Below are 22,529 nucleotides of genomic sequence, written 5' to 3' on the forward strand. Positions count from 1 at the left end.
ACGACAACCAAACCAAATCCCCAACACGAAGTCGGGGACCCACACAGCGACGGCGGTTAGTGAAACGTTGAGCCTTCTCCTGGGACAATGTCAAATTGTCCACTACGTGAGTCCAAATTTGCTGCAACCTGTCCACCACCGTATCCACACCAGGACAGTCCGAAGGCTCAACCTGCCCTGAAGAAAAACGAGGATGGAAACCAGAATTACAGAAAAAAGGCGAAACCAAAGTAGCCGAGCTGGCCCGATTATTAAGGGCGAACTCAGCCAAAGGCAAGAAAGACACCCAATCATCCTGATCAGCAGAAACAAAGCATCTCAGATATGTTTCCAAAGTCTGATTAGTTCGTTCGGTTTGGCCATTTGTCTGAGGATGGAAAGCCGAAGAAAAAGACAAATCAATGCCCATCTTAGCACAAAAGGACCGCCAAAACCTCGAAACAAACTGGGAACCTCTGTCCGAGACGATGTTCTCCGGAATGCCATGCAAACGAACCACATGCTGGAAAAACAATGGCACCAAATCAGAGGAGGAAGGCAATTTAGACAAGGGTACCAAATGGACCATCTTAGAGAAGCGATCACAAACCACCCAGATGACCGACATCCTTTGAGAGATAGGGAGGTCTGAAATAAAATCCATGGAAATATGCGTCCAGGGCCTTTTCGGGACCGGCAAGGGCAAAAGCAACCCACTGGCACGAGAACAGCAGGGCTTAGCCCGAGCACAAGTCCCACAGGACTGCACAAAAGAACGCACATCCCGTGACAAGGAAGGCCACCAAAAGGATCTAGCCACCAAATCTCTGGTACCAAAGATTCCGGGATGACCAGCCAACACCGAACAATGAACCTCAGAGATAACTCTACTAGTCCATCTATCAGGGACAAACAGCTTCTCCGCTGGACAACGGTCAGGTCTATCAGCCTGAAACTTCTGCAGCACCCGCCGCAAATCAGGGGAGATGGCAGACAAAATTACCCCCTCCTTGAGAATACCAGCCGGCTCAGGAACATCCGGAGAGTCAGGCACAAAACTCCTTGAAAGGGCATCAGCCTTCACATTCTTAGAGCCCGGAAGGTAAGAAACCACAAAATCGAAACGGGAGAAAAACAGCGACCATCGAGCCTGTCTAGGATTCAACCGTTTGGCAGACTCGAGATAAGTCAAATTCTTGTGATCCGTCAAGACCACCACGCGATGCTTGGCTCCTTCAAGCCAATGTCGCCACTCCTCGAATGCCCACTTCATTGCCAACAACTCTCGGTTGCCAACATCATAATTACGCTCGGCAGGCGAAAACTTTCTAGAAAAGAAAGCACATGGTTTCATCACCGAGCCATCAGAACTTCTCTGAGACAAAACAGTCCCTGCTCCAATCTCAGAAGCATCAACCTCGACCTGAAACGGGAGCGAAACATCTGGCTGGCACAGCACAGGGGCAGAAGAAAAACGATGCTTCAATTCCTGAAAAGCCTCAACGGCCACAGAAGACCAATTGACCACATCAGCACCTTTCTTGGTCAAATCAGTCAACGGTTTAACAACACTAGAAAAATTAGCGATGAAGCGACGGTAAAAATTAGCAAAACCCAGGAACTTCTGCAGACTCTTCACAGATGTAGGCTGAGTCCAATCATAAATGGCCTGAACTTTAACAGGTTCCATCTCGATAGTAGAAGGGGAAAAAATGAAGCCCAAAAATGAAACCTTCTGAACTCCAAAGAGACATTTAGACCCCTTCACAAACAAGGAATTAGCACGAAGGACCTGGAACACCATTCTGACCTGCTTCACATGAGACTCCCAATCATCCGAAAAGACCAAAATATCCAAATATACAATCATGAATCTATCCAGATACTCTCGGAAGATGTCATGCATAAAGGACTGAAACACAGATGGAGCATTAGAAAGCCCGAATGGCATCACCAGGTACTCAAAATGGCCCTCGGGCGTATTAAATGCTGTTTTCCATTCATCGCCCCGTTTAATACGCACAAGATTATACGCCCCTCGAAGATCTATCTTGGTGAACCAACTAGCCCCCTTAATCCGAGCAAATAAATCTGACAGTAGCGGCAAAGGGTACTGAAATTTGACCCTGATCTTATTAACAAGGCGGTAGTCGATACAAGGTCTCAAAGAACCATCCTTCTTGGCCACAAAAAAGAAGCCTGCTCCCAACGGTGATGACGACGGGCGAATATGCCCTTTCTCCAAGGACTCCTTTATATAACTCCGCATAGCGGCGTGTTCTGGCACAGATAAATTGAACAGTCGGCCCTTAGGAAACTTACTACCAGGAATCAAATTAATGGCACAATCACAATCCCTATGAGGAGGTAGTGCACCGGATTTGGGCTCTTCAAATACATCCCGGTAATCTGACAAAAACTCAGGGACTTCAGAAGGAGTGGAAGACGAAATTGACAGCAATGGAACATCACCATGTACCCCTTGACAACCCCAGCTGGACACAGACATAGATTTCCAATCCAATACTGGATTATGTACCTGTAGCCATGGCAACCCCAAAACGACCACATCATGCAGATTATGCAACACCAAAAAGCGAATATCCTCCTGATGTGCAGGAGCCATGCACATGGTCAATTGAGTCCAGTACTGAGGCTTATTCTTGGCCAAAGGCGTAGCATCAATTCCTCTCAATGGAATAGGACACTGCAAGGGCTCCAAGAAAAAACCACAGCGCCTGGCAAACTCCAAGTCCATCAAATTCAGGGCAGCGCCCGAATCCACAAACGCCATAACAGAATAGGACGACAAAGAGCAAATCAGAGTAATGGACAAAAGAAATTTAGGCTGGACCGTACCAATGGTGGCAGACCTAGCGAACCGCTTAGTGCGCTTAGGACAATCAGAGATAGCATGTGTGGAGTCACCACAGTAAAAACACAGCCCATTCCGACGTCTGTGTTCTTGCCGTTCAGCTCTGGTCAAAGTCCTATCACATTGCAAAGGCTCAGACCTATGCTCAGAGAATACCGCCAAATGGTGCACAGCTTTGTGCTCACGCAAGCGCCGATCGATCTGAATGGCCAAGAACATAGACTCATTCAGACCAGCAGGCGTGGGAAATCCCACCATAGCATCCTTAAGGGCTTCAGAAAGACCTTTTCTGAAAATTGCCGCCAGGGCACACTCATTCCACTGAGTAAGCACGGACCACTTTCTAAACTTCTGACAATATACCTCCGCTTCATCCTGACCCTGACACAAAGCCAGCAAGATTTTCTCTGCCTGATCCACTGAATTTGGTTTATCATAAAGCAATCCAAGCGCCAGAAAAAACGCATCTACATCACGCAATGCAGGATCTCCTGGCGCAAGGGAAAATGCCCAGTCTTGAGGATCACCACGCAACAAAGAAATAATGATTTTTACTTGTTGAACTGGGTCACCAGAGGAGCGGGGTTTCAAAGCAAGAAACAATTTACAATTATTTTTGAAATTCAGAAACTTAGATCTATCCTCAGAAAACAAATCAGGAATTGGAATTCTAGGCTCTAACATTGGATTCCGAACTACAAAATCTTGAATGTTTTGTACCCTTGTAGTGAGATGATCCACACAAGAGGACAGACCTTGAATGTCCATATCTACACCTGTGTCCTGAACCACCCAGAGGTAAAGGGGAAAAGAAAGACAAAACACACTGCAGAGAAAAAAAAATGGTCTCAGAACTTCTGTTATCCCTCTATTGAGATGCATTAACACTTTGGGCCACCTGTACTGTTATGGACCTGGTGGTTAGGAGCACCCGGAAAGACCTGATGGTTAAACTCACAGGACAAGCTCTGGGAAGTGGGAACTCTGCTGACCGCAATCCCTAATCCTATCACACACTAGAAATAGCCGTGGAGCGTACCTAACCGGCCTAGACGCCTCGGCACAGCCTAAGGGCTAGCTACCCCTAGAGATAGAAAGTAAAGCCTACCTTTCCTCAGAGAAATTCCCCAAAGGAAAAGGCAGCCCCCCACAAATATTGACTGTGAGATAAGATGAAAGTCACAAACACAGGAATGAAAGAGGTTTCAGCAAAGGGAGGCCAGACTACCTAAACAGACAGAGGATAGAAAAGGTAACTTTGCGGTCAGCACAAAAACTACAAAAGACCACGCAGAGTGTGCAAAAAGACCCCCGCACCGACTCACGGTGCGGAGGTGCCCCTCTGCCTCCCAGAACTTCCAGCTAGCCAGACAGAATCATATTAGCAAGCTGGACAAGAAAACAAGAACAACAAAATAAACCAGCAGGGACTTAGCTTCTGCAGGAGTAGACAGGTCACCAGAAAGATCCAAGAGCAAACTGAACCAGTACTGGAACATTGACAGGTGGCATGGAGTAACGATCTAAGTGGAGGTAAATAGAGCAGCCAGCCTAAGAATTAACCAGGTCACCTGTGGAAGGAACCTCAGAACCAGCAGCTCCACTCACAGCCACCAGAGGGAGGCCATGGACAGAACTCGCCGAAGTACCATTCATGACCACAGGAGGGAGTTCCAAAACAGAATTCACAACAGGCCGTGTGCCCACTTCCGGGTCATGTGGGGCCACATGTTTCCGGTTTTCGGCTGTCCGTCTCTATGGGACCAGGCGGACGTGAGGTAATGCGGGGCTGCACCGCGCTGTCCATGTGCCTCTATTTATTCTCCATGCCCTTTTGCATCTATGTGCCCCTTGAGGAAGGTACCATACCGAAACGCGCGTCGGGGTGGACGGGTGTCCCTGTGTTTTTCACCATCCGTAGTAGGTAATGTGCATTCATGTATAGATGTTAGCACTAGATTTGCTGGCACCGTAGCTATGGAATATATGAATTGGATTATCCATTGATTGTTTGTACAGCCATCTTAGCTATATATGTCGGTGACAGCCACTGTTATTGCACTTTGGACTTTGTGCATTACTGGTATGCAATTACCTTCTCCAGGGATACACCCTACCTTGGGCTTGGCTTGATGCTGATGACATCCTTTGTCATCTTTTTTAGCCCCATTGTATCTGTCTGTTTGGTAAACTTTGTTTTACTTTCTATTGATTACAATAAAAGTGTAAATAATTTTGGATTTCATGACTGCTTTGTGGTTCCTGAGGTTTTCTGTGATTAGTGTTGCAGTTATCCATATATATCCATACTAAGGTGGTGTTTGGGCAGACGTATAGGTATATGCACATGTCTACTCTATTCTGTGATACTTTAGGTCCCCACCACCAATAATGTTCATCAGAATATTCTTTGGACAGTCCGACATTGTAGACTACAGCGCCCCTATTATGACAGTCTGACATCGTAGACTACAGCGTCCCCTATAGCGGCAGTCTGGCATTGTAGACTACAGCGTCCCCTATAACGACAGTCTGACATTGCAGACTACAGAGCCCCCTATGGCGCCAGTCTGGCATTGTACACTACAGCGCTCCCTGTGATGACAGTCTGACATTGTAGACTACAGTGCCCCCTATAACGACAGTCTGACATTGTACACTACAGCCCCCCTATAGTGGCAGTCTGACATTGTAGACTACAGTGTCCCCTATAACGCCAGTCTGGCTTTGTAGACTACAGCCCCCCTATTACGACAGTCTGACTTTGTAGACTACAGCGTCCCCTATAACGCCAGTCTGGCTTTGTAGACTACAGCCCCCCTATGACGACAGTCTGACTTTGTAGACTACAGCGCCCCCTATAACGACAGTCTGACATTGTACACTACAGCCCCCCTGTAACAACAGTCTGACATTGTAGGCTACAGCGCCCCCTATAGCGGCTGTCTGGCATTGTAGACTACAGTGCCCCCTATAACAGCAGTCTGACATTGTACGCTACAGCGCCCCCTATAACGGCAGTCTGGCTTTGTAGAATACAGCGCCTCCTGTAATGGCAGTCTGGCATTGGAGACTACCACGCCCACTATAGAGGCAGTCTGGCATTGTAAACTTCATCGCCCCCTATAGCGACAGTCTGACATTGTAGACTACAGCCCCCCTATTACAACAGTCTGACACTGTAGGCTGCAGCACCCCCTATAGCTGCTGTCTAGCATTGTAGATTACAACGCCTCCTATAACGGCAGTCTATCATTGTAGACTATAGTGCCCCCTATAGTGGCAGTCTGACATTGTAGACCTCAGTGCCCCCAATAATGGCAGTCTGGCTTTGTAGAATACAGCGACTCCTGTAATGGCAGTCTGGCATTATAGACTTCAGCACCCCCTGTAACGGCAGTCTGGCATTGTAAACTTCATCGCCCCTATAGCGACATTCTGGCATTGTAGACTACAGCCCCCTATAACGACAGTCTGACATTGTACACTACAGTGTTCCTTTTTACTGTAGTGCCCTCTATGATGTGTGATTCGCCATGTAGTGGGGACTGCCCCACTATGGCAGTCGTCCAATATAGTGGTGATCTAGCTGTGTAGTCTGGAGCGCCCCCTATATTTAGTGCCCTATATAACAGCACTATTACATTCTGTACGGAAACCAAGTCAGTTGTTAGTGTTGCTTCTTGCACTACATTAGTACTGTGATTGGCCATAACTAAATTTCTGGAGGGGCCTGCTGCCGTCTGCCCCCTTCCTTATGTCCCTGCTATCTGCAACCTCCGGATGCAGACAGTTATGAATACATTGGTGGAGGACGTCTGCTGTATGGAGAGTCCGTGCACTGGAGCAGAATGACAGGAGAACGGGAGCGAGGTATGTGTATGTTTGGTGTGTGTTTATGTTTATGTGTGTGGGATGTTTGCATGTATATAGGGGACTAAGTGGATGCTCATACTCTCATACTGTATAGAGGAGGCTATGTGGGTGCTCACATTGTATATAGAGGGCTATGTGTGAGCTTATAATGTATATAGGAGGCTATGTTTGGGGTCATATTGTATATAGGAGGGTATGTGAGTGCTCATATTGTATATAGGATCTATGTGGGGGGCTCATACTGTATTTAGGAGGCTATATGGGGGCTCACTGTTTATAGGAGGCTATGTGGGGGCTCATTCTGTATATAGGGGGCTCTGTGGGGACTCATACTGTATATAGAGGGCTATGTGGGGGCTTATGTATACAGAAGTCTGAAGTTTCATACTTTATATAGATGGCTATGTGAGGGCTCATACTGTATATAGGAGGCTATGTGTGTCTAATACTATATGGAAGAGGCTATGTGGGGTTCATGCTGTATATAGGAGGCTATATTCAAGCACATACTGTATATAGGAGGCTATGTGCACTCACTGTAGAGAAGCTATGAGGAGGCTCATACTGTATATAGAAGGCTATGTGGGGGCTCACACTCAGTGGTGTAACGAGAGTCTGGTGGGCCCAGTGCAAGATTTGGATTGGGGCCCTCTCCCATATTTATGCTCCCTTCATCCTGGTATACATATATCGCACATTGTAACCTGGGCCTTATCCTGGTATATACACTGCTCAAAAAAATAAAGGAAACACTAAAATCCCACATCCTAGATATCACTGAATGAAATATTCCAGTTTGTAAATCTTTATTCATTACATAGTAGAATGTGTTGAGAACAATAAAACCTAAAAATGATCAACGTAAATCACAACTAATACCTCACAGAGGTCTGGAGTTGGAATGATTCTCAAAATCAAAACGGAAAATGAAGTTACAGGCTGATCCAACTTCAGTGGAAATGCATCAAGACAAGGAAATGATGCTCAGTAGTGTGTGTGGCCTCCACGTGCCTGTATGACCTCCCTACAATGCCTGGGCATGCTCCTGATGAGGCGGAAGACGGTCTCCTGAGGAATCTCCTCCCCGACCTGGACTAAAGCATCCGCCAACTCCTGGACAGTCTGTGGTACAACGTGACGTTGGTGGATGGTGTGAGACATGATGTCCCAGATATGTTCAATCGGATTCAGGTATGGAGAACGGGCAGGCCAGTCTGTAGCTTCAATGCTTTCATCTTGCAGGAACTGCTGACACACTCCAGCCTTATGAGATCTGGCATTGTCCTGCATTAGGAGGAACCCAGGGCCAACTGCACCAGCATATGGTCTCACAAAGGGTCTGAGGATCTCATGTCGGTACCTAATGGCAGTCAGGCTACCTCTGGCGAGCACATGGAGGGCTGTACGGCCCTCCAAAGAAATGCCACCCCACACCATTACTGACCCACTGCCAAACCGGTCATGCTGAAGGATGTTGCAGGCAGCAGATCGTTCTCCACGGCGTCTCCAGACTCTGTCACATCTGTCACATGTGCTCAGTGTGAACCTGCTTTCATCTATGAAGAGCATAGGGCGCCAGTGGCGAATTTGCCAATCCTTGTGTTCTGTGGCAAATGCCAAGCGTCCTGCATGGTGTTGGGCTGTGAGCATAACCCCATCTGTGTACGTTGGGCATTCAGACCATCCTCATGGAGTTGGTTTCTAACCGTTTGTGCAAAAACATGCTGGAGATCATTTTGCAGGGCTCTGGCAGTGCTCCACCTGTTCCTCCTTGCACAAAGGCTGAGGTAGCGGTCCTGCTACTGGGTTGTTGGCCTCCTCCACATCTCCTGGTGTACTAGCCTGTCTCCTGGTAGCGCCTCCAACCTCTGGACACTACGCTGACAGACACAGCAAACCTTCTTGCCACAGCTCGCATTGATGTGCCATCCTGGATGAGCTGCACTACCTGAGCCACTTGTGTGGGTTGTAGAGTCCGTCTCATGCTACCACGAGTGTGAAAGCACAACCAACATTCAAAAGTGACCAAAACATCAGCCAGAAAGCATTGGTACTGAGATGTGGTCTGTGGTCCCCACCTGCAGAACCACTCCTTTATTGAGCGTGTCTTGATAATTTCCAATAATTTCCATCTGTTGTCTATTCCATTTGCACAACAGCATGTGAAATTGATTGTCAATCAGTGTTGTTTCCTAAGTGGACAGTTTGATTTCACAGAAGTTTGATTTACTTGGAGTTATATTCTGTTGTTTAAGTGTTCCCTTTATTTTTTTTAAACATTGTATGTCCCCCATCTTGGTATATGTCTCTCGTTCTGCTTCTGTTATTTAATGTATAGAAGAAAATATACCATTATACTCACAAGGGGCAAACATATGTCATGGGGCTCCATAGCAGAAGTGTAATGCACTCGCCATAGTCCTCCATAAAGTATAATGCATCACATAGTCCTCCATGTACTAGTATGGCCACTAATTAAAAAAATAATCACCTTTCCTTTGCTCCCCTGCCGAGCGGCGTTCTCTTGACTTTGGCATGCGTTGCGATGGGCGTCAGTGTGTATTGTTGCGCACATGCAGTTGAAGTTTCTTCCATCGTCGGTGGGTCCTTGACATGCCGGGCCTGGTCGCTGCATTGATCGCTGCGACTGTGTTCATTACCCCCTGCTTACGCTATGTATACACAGACTATTTGGGGGCTCATACTCTACATAGGAAGTTATGTGGTGCTCATAGTGTATATAGGGTGCTATGTAAGTGCTCATTGTTTATAATAAGGGTGTGTTGGGGCTCATACTGTTTATAGACAGACTATGTGGGGGCCAATATTGCATATAGGGGGCAATCTTGGGGCTCACACTGTATATAGGAGGCTATGTGGGGCTGATACTGTATATAGGGGACTATGTGGGGCTTATACTGTACATAGGAGGCTATATGGGGCTGATAGTGTATATAGGAGGCTATGTAATGGCTCATATTGTATATACAGAGGCTGTAGGGTCTCACTGTATAGAGAGGCTATGTGGGGTCTCATACTGTATATAGAGAGGCTATATGGGGTCTCATACTGTATATAGAGAGGCTATGTGGGGTCTCATACTGTATATAGAGAGGCTATATGGGGTCTCATAGTGTATATAGAGAGGCTATATGGGGTCTCATACTGTATATAGAGAGGCTATGTGGGGTCTCATACTGTATATAGAGAGGCTATGTGGGGTCTCATACCGTATATAGAGAGGCTATCTGGGGTCTCATACTGTATATAGAGAGGCTATATGGGGTCTCATACCATATATAGAGAGGCTATGCGGGGTCTCATACCGTATATAGAGAGGCTATGTGGGGTCTCCTACTGTATATAGAGAGGCTATGTGGGGTTTCATACTGTATATAGAGAGGCTATATGGGGTCTCATACTGTACAGAGAGGCTATGTGGGGGTCTCATACTGTATATAGAGAGGCTATGTGGGGTCTCATACTGTATATAGAGAGGCTATGTGGGGTCTCATACTATATATATAGAGAGGCTATGTGGGGTCTCATACTGTATATAGAGAGGCTATATGGGGTCTCATACTGTATATAGAGAGGCTATATGGGGTCTCATACTGTATATAGAGAGGCTATGTGGGGTCTCATACTGTATATAGAGAGGCTATGTGGGGTCTCATACTGTATATAGAGAGGCTATGTGGGGTCTCATACTGTACATAGAGAGGCTATATGGGGTCTCATACCGTATATAGAGAGGCTATATGGGGTCTCATACCGTATATAGAGAGGCTATATGGGGTCTCATACTGTACAGAGAGGCTATATGGGGGTCTCATACTGTATATAGAGAGGCTATATGGGGTCTTATACTGTACAGAGAGGCTATGTGGGGGTCTCATACTGTATATAGAGAGGCTATGTGGGGTCTCATACTGTATATAGAGAGGCTATGTGGGGTCTCATACTATATATATATAGAGAGGCTATGTGGGGTCTCATACTGTATATAGAGAGGCTATATGGGGTCTCATACTGTATATAGAGAGGCTATATGGGGTCTCATACTGTATATAGAGAGGCTATGTGGGGTCTCATACTGTATATAGAGAGGCTATATGGGGTCTCATACCGTATATAGAGAGGCTATATGGGGTCTCATACTGTACAGAGGCTATGTGGGGTCTCCTGTATATAGAGAGGCTATATGGGGTCTCATAGTGTATATAGAGAGGCTATGTGGGGTCTCATACCGTATATAGAGAGGCTATGTGGGGTCTCATACTGTATATAGAGAGGCTATATGGGGTCTCATACTGTACAGAGAGGCTATGTGGGGGTCTCATACTGTATATAGAGAGGCTATGTGGGGTCTCATACTATATATATATATAGAGGCTATGTGGGGTCTCATACTGTATATAGAGAGGCTATATGGGGTCTCATACTGTATATAGAGAGGCTATATGGGGTCTCATACTGTATATAGAGAGGCTATGTGGGGTCTCATACTGTATATAGAGAGGCTATATGGGGTCTCATACCGTATATAGAGAGGCTATGTGGGGTCTTATACCGTATATAGAGAGGCTATATGGGGTCTCATACTGCACAGAGAGGCTATATGGGGTCTCATACTGTATATAGAGAGGCTATATGGGGTCTCATACTGTACAGAGGCTATGTGGGGTCTCCTGTATATAGAGAGGCTATATGGGGTCTCATAGTGTATATAGAGAGGCTATGAGGGGTCTCATACCGTATATAGAGAGGCTATGTGGGGTCTCATACTGTATATAGAGAGGCTATATGGGGTCTCATACTGTACAGAGAGGCTATGTGGGGGTCTCATACTGTATATAGAGAGGCTATGTGGGGTCTCATACTGTATATAGAGAGGCTATATGGGGTCTCATACTGTACAGAGAGGCTATGTGGGGTCTCCTACTGTTTATAGAGAGGCTATATGGGGTCTCATACTGTATAGAGAGGCTATGTGGGGTCTGATACTGTATATAGAGAGGCTATATGGGGTCTCATACTGTACAGAGAGAGGCTATATTGGGGTCTCATACTGTACAGAGAGGCTATGTGGGGTCTCCTGTATATAGAGAGGCTATATGGGGTCTCATAGTGTATATAGAGAGGCTATATGGGGTCTCATACTGTATATAGAGAGGCTATATGGGGTCTCATACTGTACAGAGAGGCTATGTGGGGTCTGATACTGTATATAGAGAGGCTATATGGGGTCTCATACTGTACAGAGAGGCTATGTGGGGTCTCCTACTGTTTATAGAGAGGCTATATGGGGTCTCATACTGTATAGAGGGGCTATGTGGGGTCTGATACTGTATATAGAGGCTATGTGGGGTCTCATACTGTATATAGAGAGGCTATGTGGGGTCTCATACTGTATATAGAGGCTATGTGGGGTCTGATACTGTATATAGAGAGGCTATATGGGGTCTCATACTGTATATAGAGGCTATGTGGGGTCTCGTACTGTATAGAGAGGCTATGTGGGGTCTGATACTGTATATAGAGGCTATGTGGGGTCTCATTCTGTATATATAGAGGCTATGTGGGGTCTCATACTGTATATAGAGAGGCTATGTGGGGTTTCATACTATATACAGAGAGGCTATATGGGGTCTCATACTGTATATAGAGGCTATATGGGGTCTCATACTGTATATAGAAAGGCTATATGGGGTATCATACTGTATAGAGGGGCTATGTGGGGTCTGATACTGTATATAGAGGCTATGTGGGGTCTCATACTGTATATAGGAGGCTATGTGGGGTCTCATACTGTATATAGAGGCTATGTGGGGTCTGATACTGTATATAGAGAGGCTATATGGGGTCTCATACTGTATATAGAGGCTATGTGGGGTCTCATACTGTATATAGAGGCTATGTGGGGTCTGATACTGTATATAGAGAGGCTATATGGGGTCTCATACTGTATATAGAGGCTATGTGGGGTCTCGTACTGTATAGAGAGGCTATGTCGGGTCTGATACTGTATATAGAGAGGCTATGTGGGGTCTCATACTGTATATAGAGAGGCTATGTGGGGTCTCATTCTGTTTATATAGAGGCTATGTGGGGTCTCATACTGTGTATAGAGAGGCTATGTGGGGTTTCATACTATATACAGAGAGGCTATATGGGGTCTCATACTGTATATAGAGAGGCTATATGGGGTCTCATACTGTATATAGAGAGGCTATATGGGGTCTCATACTGTATATAGAGAGGCTATATGGGGTCTCATACTGTATATAGAGAGGCTATATGGGGTCTCATACCGTATATAGAGAGGCTATGTGGGGTCTCATACTGTATATAGAGAGGCTATATGGGGTCTCATACTGTATATAGAGAGGCTATATGGGGTCTCATACTGTATATAGAGGCTATATGGGGTCTCATACTGTATATAGAGAGGCTATATGGGGTCTCATACTGTATATAGAGGCTATATGGGGTCTCATACCATATATAGAGAGGCTATGAGGGGTCTCATACTGTATATAGGAGGCTATGTGGGGTCTCATACTGTATATATAGAGGCTATGTGGAGTCTCATACTGTATATAGGAGGCTATGTGGGGTTTCATACTATATACAGAGAGGTTATATGGGGTCTCGTACTGTATATAGAGAGGCTATGTGGGGTCTCATACTGTATATAGAGAGGCTATATGGGCTCATACAGTATATAGTGGGATGTTCACATACTTAATTCTGCTCAATATTAAGTGATAATATTAACATCAAATTCTAACTGTAATATGTTAATATTATTAAGAATTATTTTCATCCTATTGGTCCGGACTCCACATCAGTCACGGTCTCCCATGTGGCCCCATTGGAAAATTAATGACCCACCCCTGCCTTAGGGCGTACCCCCACACAGTCTGGTAGTGATATTGTCAGAGTGTGAAGACCCCATTGTTTAAGGGTTGTACTCCAGACCCTTTTTATAACCTTATAGAAGTCATCTGGGTTATTTTCCGCTTCCACCATGGTGGCAGGCTGTCAGTGGTTGCAGAGTGCAGGTTGCAGAGTACGTAGGGGACTTTTTGAAGTCCGGTAGAAAGATAATTTTGGGAAAAACTAAGGAAAGGATTTTTCATAATTGCGTCTTAAAAGGATGGACCTGAACTTTGGCTGCGATTGACGCGAAGACATCTCATGCCACGTTTATGGATCATGGTGTAATATCCATCATGGTTTATTTCAGACTTTTTTTAGCATGTGCTAGACTTCACTTGTCCTTACTTGACTTTTATGGGTCAGTGGTGGAGAACCAACCTCCCTCCATTGTACCTGTCGTCCGGGAACCCGAATGACCACTAATGCCTGACTGCACCATCCGTCATTTTTATGAGTACACTCGTAAATTTCTACAGAGGTTTCCCAAAACTGAGCGGGACATGGGAATGTTATCAGTAGTGTTTATAGCTAACCTTTGATAGCCTCCATATCTGATAATTGCAGACACTGCCTTGTAAAGAGAGCAATGGCAGGAGCAGATGGCTTCCATAGAACATGGAATTAGTGGCCTTTATTTTTTTTTATCTAAGACCATGTTGATGACTGTGATATGAATTCCGTTTTCTTTCTGCTCCGTTAAATTAAATTTATAGCTATAATGGATGTATCGGTCGCACGCCGGACACCAACGGCACCTGATGAACCCATTTACTGTATTTTTAGCTTCGATATTGGTTCCCATATCCTGACTCTTTCCCCCACTGTTATTTTTTTTTTGATGGGTTTACTAGGAATAGAAAAAGAATAGTACAGATTGAGTTGAGTTCTGACATAATGTTACCCATTTCTGCTCCCTCATTGGTGGAAATTTAAGCTAGTTTTATGACATCACAGCACCTCGTGGGCGGGTTTATCTGCTTCCTCTGAATGACGCTGCTTTCTGATTGGTGGAAATCAGTGTCCTCTGCAGAACATTTCTCTCCTGAATAGCCTGACATTCCGCATATGAGACGACATCTTGTGCTCCTTGTAAAAAGACACAGAAGTTTGTACTTTTAAATAATTGGTAGTAAAGAGAAGAAACGGCTTCAATCTTATTCCTGGGCTCAACCCAATCAATATTGCAGAGGTTAAATACTATATTTCCCCATGGACATAAGGAATAGGAGATAGGCCGTTAAAGGGGCTTTATAGTGGCTGAATGGGCAGGACTTTATCACATCCAGTCCTGGCAGATTCCTTCCCGCTCCTTTCATTTTTTTTTTATTTCTGGCAAACTGCTTTAATGCCCCTTTTTGTATCCTGTGGATGTTATAGAGCGGACCAGACTGATAGATATTCTTGGGGGAAAGTGTTATTTTATTCATTGATATCACTGGTGTTTGTATGTAGGAGTCCAGTGGGCGGTTCTACTAATCACCGAATAGCCCCACCCACTGGACTCTTACATACAAACACCAGGGATTTCAATGAAAAAAATGCAAATTATGCTGAATCTTTTCCAACAAACCTATATATCATGCTGCTCAGCTTCTCTATACCTTGCGCCCCACAGATAGGACTACATGTATCATGTGACTCGTTCCTTTTAAAGGGGTTTCTGTTTTTCCAAAATTAACACCACTCTTTTCCAGGGTAGTTGCTGGTTTTGCAGCACTTTATTTCAATTGTTGATGAGTTGCAATAAGAGGCAAAGCCTGTGGATAGAGTGGTGTTTTCTATATGCGTTTAAAGGGAACCTGTCACATTCTATAACTTGTCCAAAACTTTTCGTATAGCAAAAAATATCCTAATGAAGGCTCTTAGTGACGCTGCGACGGTTTAAAAATTAAGTTTCAATTTGCACAGTTGAATATTCCAGGACTAGTCCAGAGGGGCGTCTCTTACCCCAGTCTTGTCCCGCCTCGGATCTTTTAATCACGCCTACTTCTGCATGATTGACAGCTTCAATGCAATCTCCTTTGGACTTCTTGTAATTTGAGCAAATGTTAAAGATTTACATCAATACTACTAAGATGGCGATTGCTTTGTGGCTGTCAATCATGATGAAGAGACCGGAGCAGGACTAGTCCATGGGGAAGAGACACACCCACCCAGACTAGTTCTGCCTTATTTGCATATGCAAGCATCTAATTAAAGTTTCATTTTTAAAGCTTAGCGGTGTCACTGTGCTACCTCGTTACAATACAGGTAGCGATTCTGAATGATTGTGGGACCGGACAGGTTCACTTAAAAAAAAAGAATTCTATGTGCTAAAATGAGCTTTTACTGATTGTAAATGTTGATGTCTTTTAATCCGAATTCGATGTCCCCAGATTTACCTCTTCTCAGTTCATTCTCCTCTAGCTAATAAACACACTAGAAAAATTCTCCATGACCTTTAAGAAGAAGGACTTGATGTCCCCAGCTCCACAATAACAGCAATATACCTATAAATATACCCACTATCATCATGCTCAATAATAGAGATATTAACTGCAAATCGCGTCGGTCAGGAGCAGACGTAGCCGCCTTGCGTCAATCAGATTTATGGAACGGCCGGGCTCGTCATTGGGTGCAGTATATTTTAGAGACCTCAATTCTCCTAAGCCATAGTGGGAGTTCAGCGCACTCTTGGGAGCTGCTGATATATTCTGGGGGACAATAAAATTCCGTACGGTGACATCCAGATGACCACCTCGCTTGCATTTTTGACAAGGCTAAGTAGAAGAGAGTCGCCAGCTCACCACAAAAGCTTGCAATCCTCTGGAGCACGGAACAGCATCATTTCAAAGGACAAAAGACATAATGGAGCACAAAGAGCTGATCCGATTCCAGGGAGTTGAAATCTTGAATTGTATTGGATCATGTTAAAATCCAAAATAAACATCCAAGTAATGTCCGTATAAAAACCGCCGACGCGTTTTGGGTGCATATAACACCTAGCTCATCACTAATGGTTAGCATTCATTTGCCAGTCAGGAGAAAGCCCAAAAGATTGGTAACACCTTCGCTCATTACTAATGGTTAGCATTCATTTGCCAGTCAGGAGAAAGCCCAAATGATTGTGTAAACCCCTTTAGGGCTACCACGGTACACTGGGTGTTATGGGGGGGTCTCACCTCTCCAGGGCGCAGTGCCTCCACCCAAATCTTGATTGGAGTTCCCTCTCTGGAACTGCAGAAGGGCTATTATCTTCTGCCAGGGGCTGATTCGGGAAACCCCTGCCACTCTCAGTACACACTCACAGGGATCAGGAGTAAAACAGTTTAACAGGTTTCTTGCTATGCAGCATAAATTAGATGGATTTAAAAAAATAACATGAAATACAAATAACTGTGCTCTGTCAAGGTCATATACACATCTCACTCTAATTCTACTTCAACCCTGCAAGTATAACGTAGTAGGGTTTTTTTGTTTGTTTCTTCTAGTTTAACTCAGTCTAAACGTTGGGGCCCAGTTGCCGCGGATGCAGGCGCGCAAATTAAAACAGTTGGTGCACTTAGACGAATATAACTGGCAATAGTCTGGGCTGTAATGTACTCACTGTAAATAACGCTGGTAGGACCACAAGTCTCAGAAAGTCACTCACGGCACGTCTCCAACGGTCGGATGGTTCTCTGGACACCAGCTGGGGGTGGCCGGATTCAGTCCTTTATACGGTGGGAGTGCAGGCAGAACTCTCCAAGTTCTTGATGCAACTTGCTCCAGAGGGTAAAACAAAGTCGCACTCTCTCCAGCAACACGAGTATATCCGGGAGGACAGCAACCCTGCAGCATGGGGCCAGGCAAGTCCCCCGTGCTCCGTCTCTCCCAACAAGATACCACGCTCTTTTCTTCCTCTGAATTCTTAGTTTCACTTTCTCCCCAGCTCCTGCCTCCAAGTCCCTCCTCCTCCAATCCAAGCTGTGTCCTCTGACTCAAACAAGGATCCCTGGGAATTGTAGTCCAGGGGTCCTTGGGAATTGTAGTCCACTGCAGCTCAGAGGAAAATCTGCTAATGTCTGTAGGTCCTAGTATAACAGCAGCTGCAAAGCTCTTCTTAGGGTCTGTAAATCCCAGTATACCAGTAGCTGCCCTAACAGTTCCCAGTGCAGGTGTTACACTCTCCCCCTGGTGAGTCATTGAAAGTGTCCCATCACGATAAGAGGACTCACCACCTGAAACATGAATGGGGGTTAAAGCATCCTGACTAACACCAAATTTACATGCACGCAAACCACCTCCTGGACACATAGGAGATACTGGGAAATAAGGCCAAACAGATTTTGAATTAAAGTGTATCAGCCGGGGGACCTCAGTGGTATGTCCCATTCTATCATAGGTCAGCATCATGGGTGGCCTAGTGTCCCGTTTGGGACGAGTGTGTACTGAGGGGGCCCCCTCCTCAGCTCCCGACTCTTGTCGGTCAAGAACGGGCTCCTCCAGGTGGATCTCTTCATTTAATAAATGTCCCTCTTCTGAACTCTCCCCCAATGGTGGGCAGAGCGCCCTCGCCTCCTGACGAATGTCCTTTTTTTGTGCTTCCACTTCAGAAGTCTGGTTTTCAGGGCCCCCCCCTATGGGGCATGGGTCCTCAGTCCACCTGTAGCTTCATTGACCTTCAGATCCCCATTCATCCCCAGACTCGCTGTCACTTCCTCCTGAAGCAACTCCAGGCTGGGGTGGTTGTTGACACCTACGACTTCTCCTATTGCATGGAAGGTTTGTATGACCTCCTTGGGTTGGCAATGGCGGTAACAGGATGTTTTTTCCCACAGGCAACAAATGGTGTCGATGATAGGTTTTGACAGCTCCACTCCCTTTCTCGGGCTTCACTCTGTAGGCCGGGATACCTGGCAGCTTCTCCATCACCACATAAGGGTCAGTACACCACCGATCAGCAAGCTTATGCTTCCCCAGAAGACCTAGAAGTTGGATAAGAACCCTATCTCCAGGCAGTAAAACTTGTTCCCGAACTCTACAGTCGTAGCGAGTCTTATTGCGCTTCCCTGACCGACCAGAGGCCTGCTCTGCCAATCTGTACGCTTTTTCCAAATCTTCTTTTAGCTGGGACACATATTTTAAATAGGTCTTCCCATTAGAATTTTCAAAGGATGTCCCAAAACTAATATCCACTGGTAGCCGAGTTTTTCTTCCAAACATGAGAAAATAGGGCGAGTATCCCGTTGACTCATTTGTGGTGCAATTGTAGGCATGAACCAACTGACTCACATGCCTGCTCCATTGTCCCTTCTTCCTGGGATCCAAAGTGCCTAACATGTTCAGAAGGGTACGGTTGAACCTCTCAGGTTGAGGGTCCCCTTGGGGGTGATACGGGGTGGTTCTGGATTTCTTGATCCCACAGATAGCGCATAGCTCCTTGATTAGTCTACTTTCGAAATCTCTTCCTTGATCGGTATGGATGCGGGCAGGCAGCCCATAATGCACGAAGAACTTCTCCCATAGTGTTTTTGCTACAGTAGTTGCCCTTTGATCTTTGGTGGGGTAGGCTTGGGCATATCGGGTGAAGTGGTCAGTGACCACTAACACATTACTGACATTGCTTTCATCAGGCTCGATGGAGAGGAAATCAATGCACACTAGCTCAAGTGGGCCATCACTGGTAATGTTCACAAGGGGGGCTGTTCTCAAAGGCAAGGTTTTTCTCAACACACATCGGGAGCATGATTTGCAGTAGTCTTCAATATCCGCTTCCATCCGAGGCCAGTAAAATCGGTCAGCCACAAGACTCGTGGTCTTTTCGATGCCAAGATGTCCATGGTCATCATGCAGGGACTTCATGACCATCCTCCGGAATCGGGTGGGTAACACCAGCTGTCGGTGGACTCCTTCCTTCTGGCGGTTTGCCTCCCGGTATAGTAGTCCATTTCTTACTACCAGAGACTCTAGCTGCCGCGTCAGCAGGACAGATTCCTCTGTTCGTAATGCATTCTTTTCGGGCCTCCAGCCCCTCTTAACCCACCATCGGACCACCCCCACTGATCGATCCTCCTGCTGCGCCTTTTGGACTTGATTACGAGTCAGTTGAGGGAGAAAGTCTGGGGTTACATTTGTCACTTGGCAGTACAACAACGGGAGCGCTTCACTGGATACTCCTAGGAATTCAGCACAACCCTGCATAGGGAGAGCATTAGTTTGATGTCTATGGCACAGAGTCTTCACCTCAGGGGCAGGGACCTCTATCCATCCTCCTTCTTCTTCTTCATTTAAGGGTTCCCTAGGCAGGTGAGAGAGTGTGTCTGCATCGATGTTACTGATCCCCGGTCGATATTTTAAGCTGAAATCGTACAAAGAGAGTGCGGCAAGCCACCGGTACCCCGTGGCATCCAGTTTTGCCGTGGTTCTCACGTAGGTTAATGGATTATTGTCGGTATGAACCACAAAGGGTACCCCATAGAGGTAGTCATGCAGCGTGTCCACTACAGCCCATTTCAAGGCCAGAAACTCCAGTTTGTGGGCTGGGTAGTTGCGTTCACTGGGAGTCAATCCTCGACTAATGTAGTAGACGGGACGCAGACAGCCTTCATGGTCTTGATAAAGAATCCCTCCTAGCCCGTCAAGAGAAGCATCTACATGTAACACATATGGTTTGCTGGGGTCTGCATAGGCCAACACTGGGGTTTGGGTCAAGCATGACTTCAATTTCTCGAATGCCTCATCGCATGCCGGTGTCCATCTATCCCCAAAAAGTTTGTTAACTTTGAAGTAGACCTTCTTTCCTGACCTTGAGGAATGAGCTGTCCTCCCAGAAGGGGGATACCCCTGAGTAAGGGCAGTTAACGGCTTCGCAATCCGAGAGTACTGGGGTACAAATCTTCGATAGTATCCGCAAAATACTAAAAAGGACCTAAGCTCCTTCAGTTTGGTGGGTTTTGGCCAGCTTACAACAGCCTCCACTTTGGCGGGGTCGGTGGAAATTCCTTCTCTGCTGACTATGTGCCCCACATATTTCACAGTCGTCTGGCAAATCCGGCACTTATCAAGGGACAACTTCAGCCCAGCCTCCTTCAACCGATCCAGCACCTTGAACAACCGCTGGTTGTGTTCTTCCAGAGTCTTCCCAAAAACAATTAGATCATCGACATAAACCAGGACCTCACGTAAGTGCATGTCCCCCACTACTTTGTCCATACATCTCTGAAAAGTGGCCGGAGCACCTGTCAGTCCTTGAGGCAGTCTCTGAAACTCGAAGAACCCAATGGGTCAAATAAAAGCAGTCTTCTCTTGATCTTCTTTTGACATGGGTATCTGATAGTAGCCACTCCGGAGATCTAACACAGAAAACCATTGGCTCCCTTGCAAGCAATCCAAAGCTTCATCGATTCTGGGCACAGTGTACTGGTCGGGGATCGTACGCTTATTCAAGGTTCGATAATCCACACACATCCGAATAGCTCCATTTTTCTTTCGAGCTATCACAATGGGGGAAGCATAAGGGCTACTAGATTCTATGATGACTCCTGTGTCTAACATACCGCGTAGATGCTGCCTGACATCTTCGATATCTGCTGGGGCCAATCTTCGGGACCTCTCTCGAAAAGGCTTTTGATCCTTCAACCGAATGCGATGCTCCACTCCATGAGCGAGGCCCATGTCCCATTCACCTAGAGAAAAAACTGCACCTCGCATCATCAGGCCATCAATGACCAACCCCCTCTCTTCTCCTTTTAGCTCGCTTCCTTCAAAACAAGGGTCAAAGCTTTCAGGCCGTAGTTCCCTCTTCTCCTCCTCCGTTCTCACATAGGCCTCCAGACAGACTGGGTGGATGGATAGGGTCTGCGAGTAATTTTCTCCCCCAACTTCCCGACACCACTGAGCTAACGTACGGAAGATGTTGGCATTTGTTCCCACTATGACAGGTGTTTGTCTCTCATCTGCCTCGGCCTCTGGGCAGATTAGCGCTATGATGGGTATCTCTTTATCCACTCCAACAACAGTCTCTGAGAATCGTAGCGTCACGGACATGTATCCTCTGTAGGGGTAGCTGTGCTCACTCAGTCCCCACACCACGAGTCCAGACAACGGTTTCAGAGGCACTTTGGATAAATATCTCTTATACCATCCTTCAAAGATGATAGATACTTGAGACCCGCTATCCAGTAATACTGTGCAAGGTTGACCATTGATATATGCGGGGACATGTGGGGATGGTCCCACTAAACCTTCAGGCAGGGTTTTCGATGATGCACTATTAGATGGGGCGGTAGAGTAGGTCCTAGTTGCTGATGGGGGCTCAGTATGGGGTTCTACTGGCCCCCTTTCCCGTTTCCCAACTGCCTCTGAGGGTGATGAGGAAGCTGTGAAGAGTTCTTTGAGCTCCACCTCTTTGGACACTGACGAGCTATATGGCCTGGACTCCCACAGACGAAGCACCCTTCTGGTTTCCTACTCTCCACTCTACCGAGATCTTCTTTCTCTCTTCCTGAAACCAGTGTTTTCTGCTCGGCTACCTCCGCAACACTTTGAAGTCGCTGTATTGTCTTGGCCTGAGCACTTAACAGTTGTGTAATCTGCTCCCCCTGTTTCTCGATGACTTTCAACAGTTCTATGTGTCGGCAGTCGGCTTCTGGCTTCAAGGCAACAGTAGTCACCCGAGGGGATGCCTTCTCTCTTGCGGCCAAAATAACCTCCTCCTTCCGAACTTCCTTAAGCAACTCATGAAAAGATCCAGGAATCTTCTCTCTATCACAAGACCTCATCCGCTGGGCAATTGGATCATGAGTGAGAGCTCCTCTGAGTACTTGTTCCAGGCGACACTGATCAACTTCTTGAGGGCTGATGCCACCTTTAGATACTATTCTATGAACCAGCT

Source organism: Ranitomeya imitator, chromosome 2 (assembly GCF_032444005.1).
Source record: "Ranitomeya imitator isolate aRanImi1 chromosome 2, aRanImi1.pri, whole genome shotgun sequence".
Classification (NCBI taxonomy): Eukaryota; Metazoa; Chordata; class Amphibia; order Anura; family Dendrobatidae; genus Ranitomeya; species Ranitomeya imitator.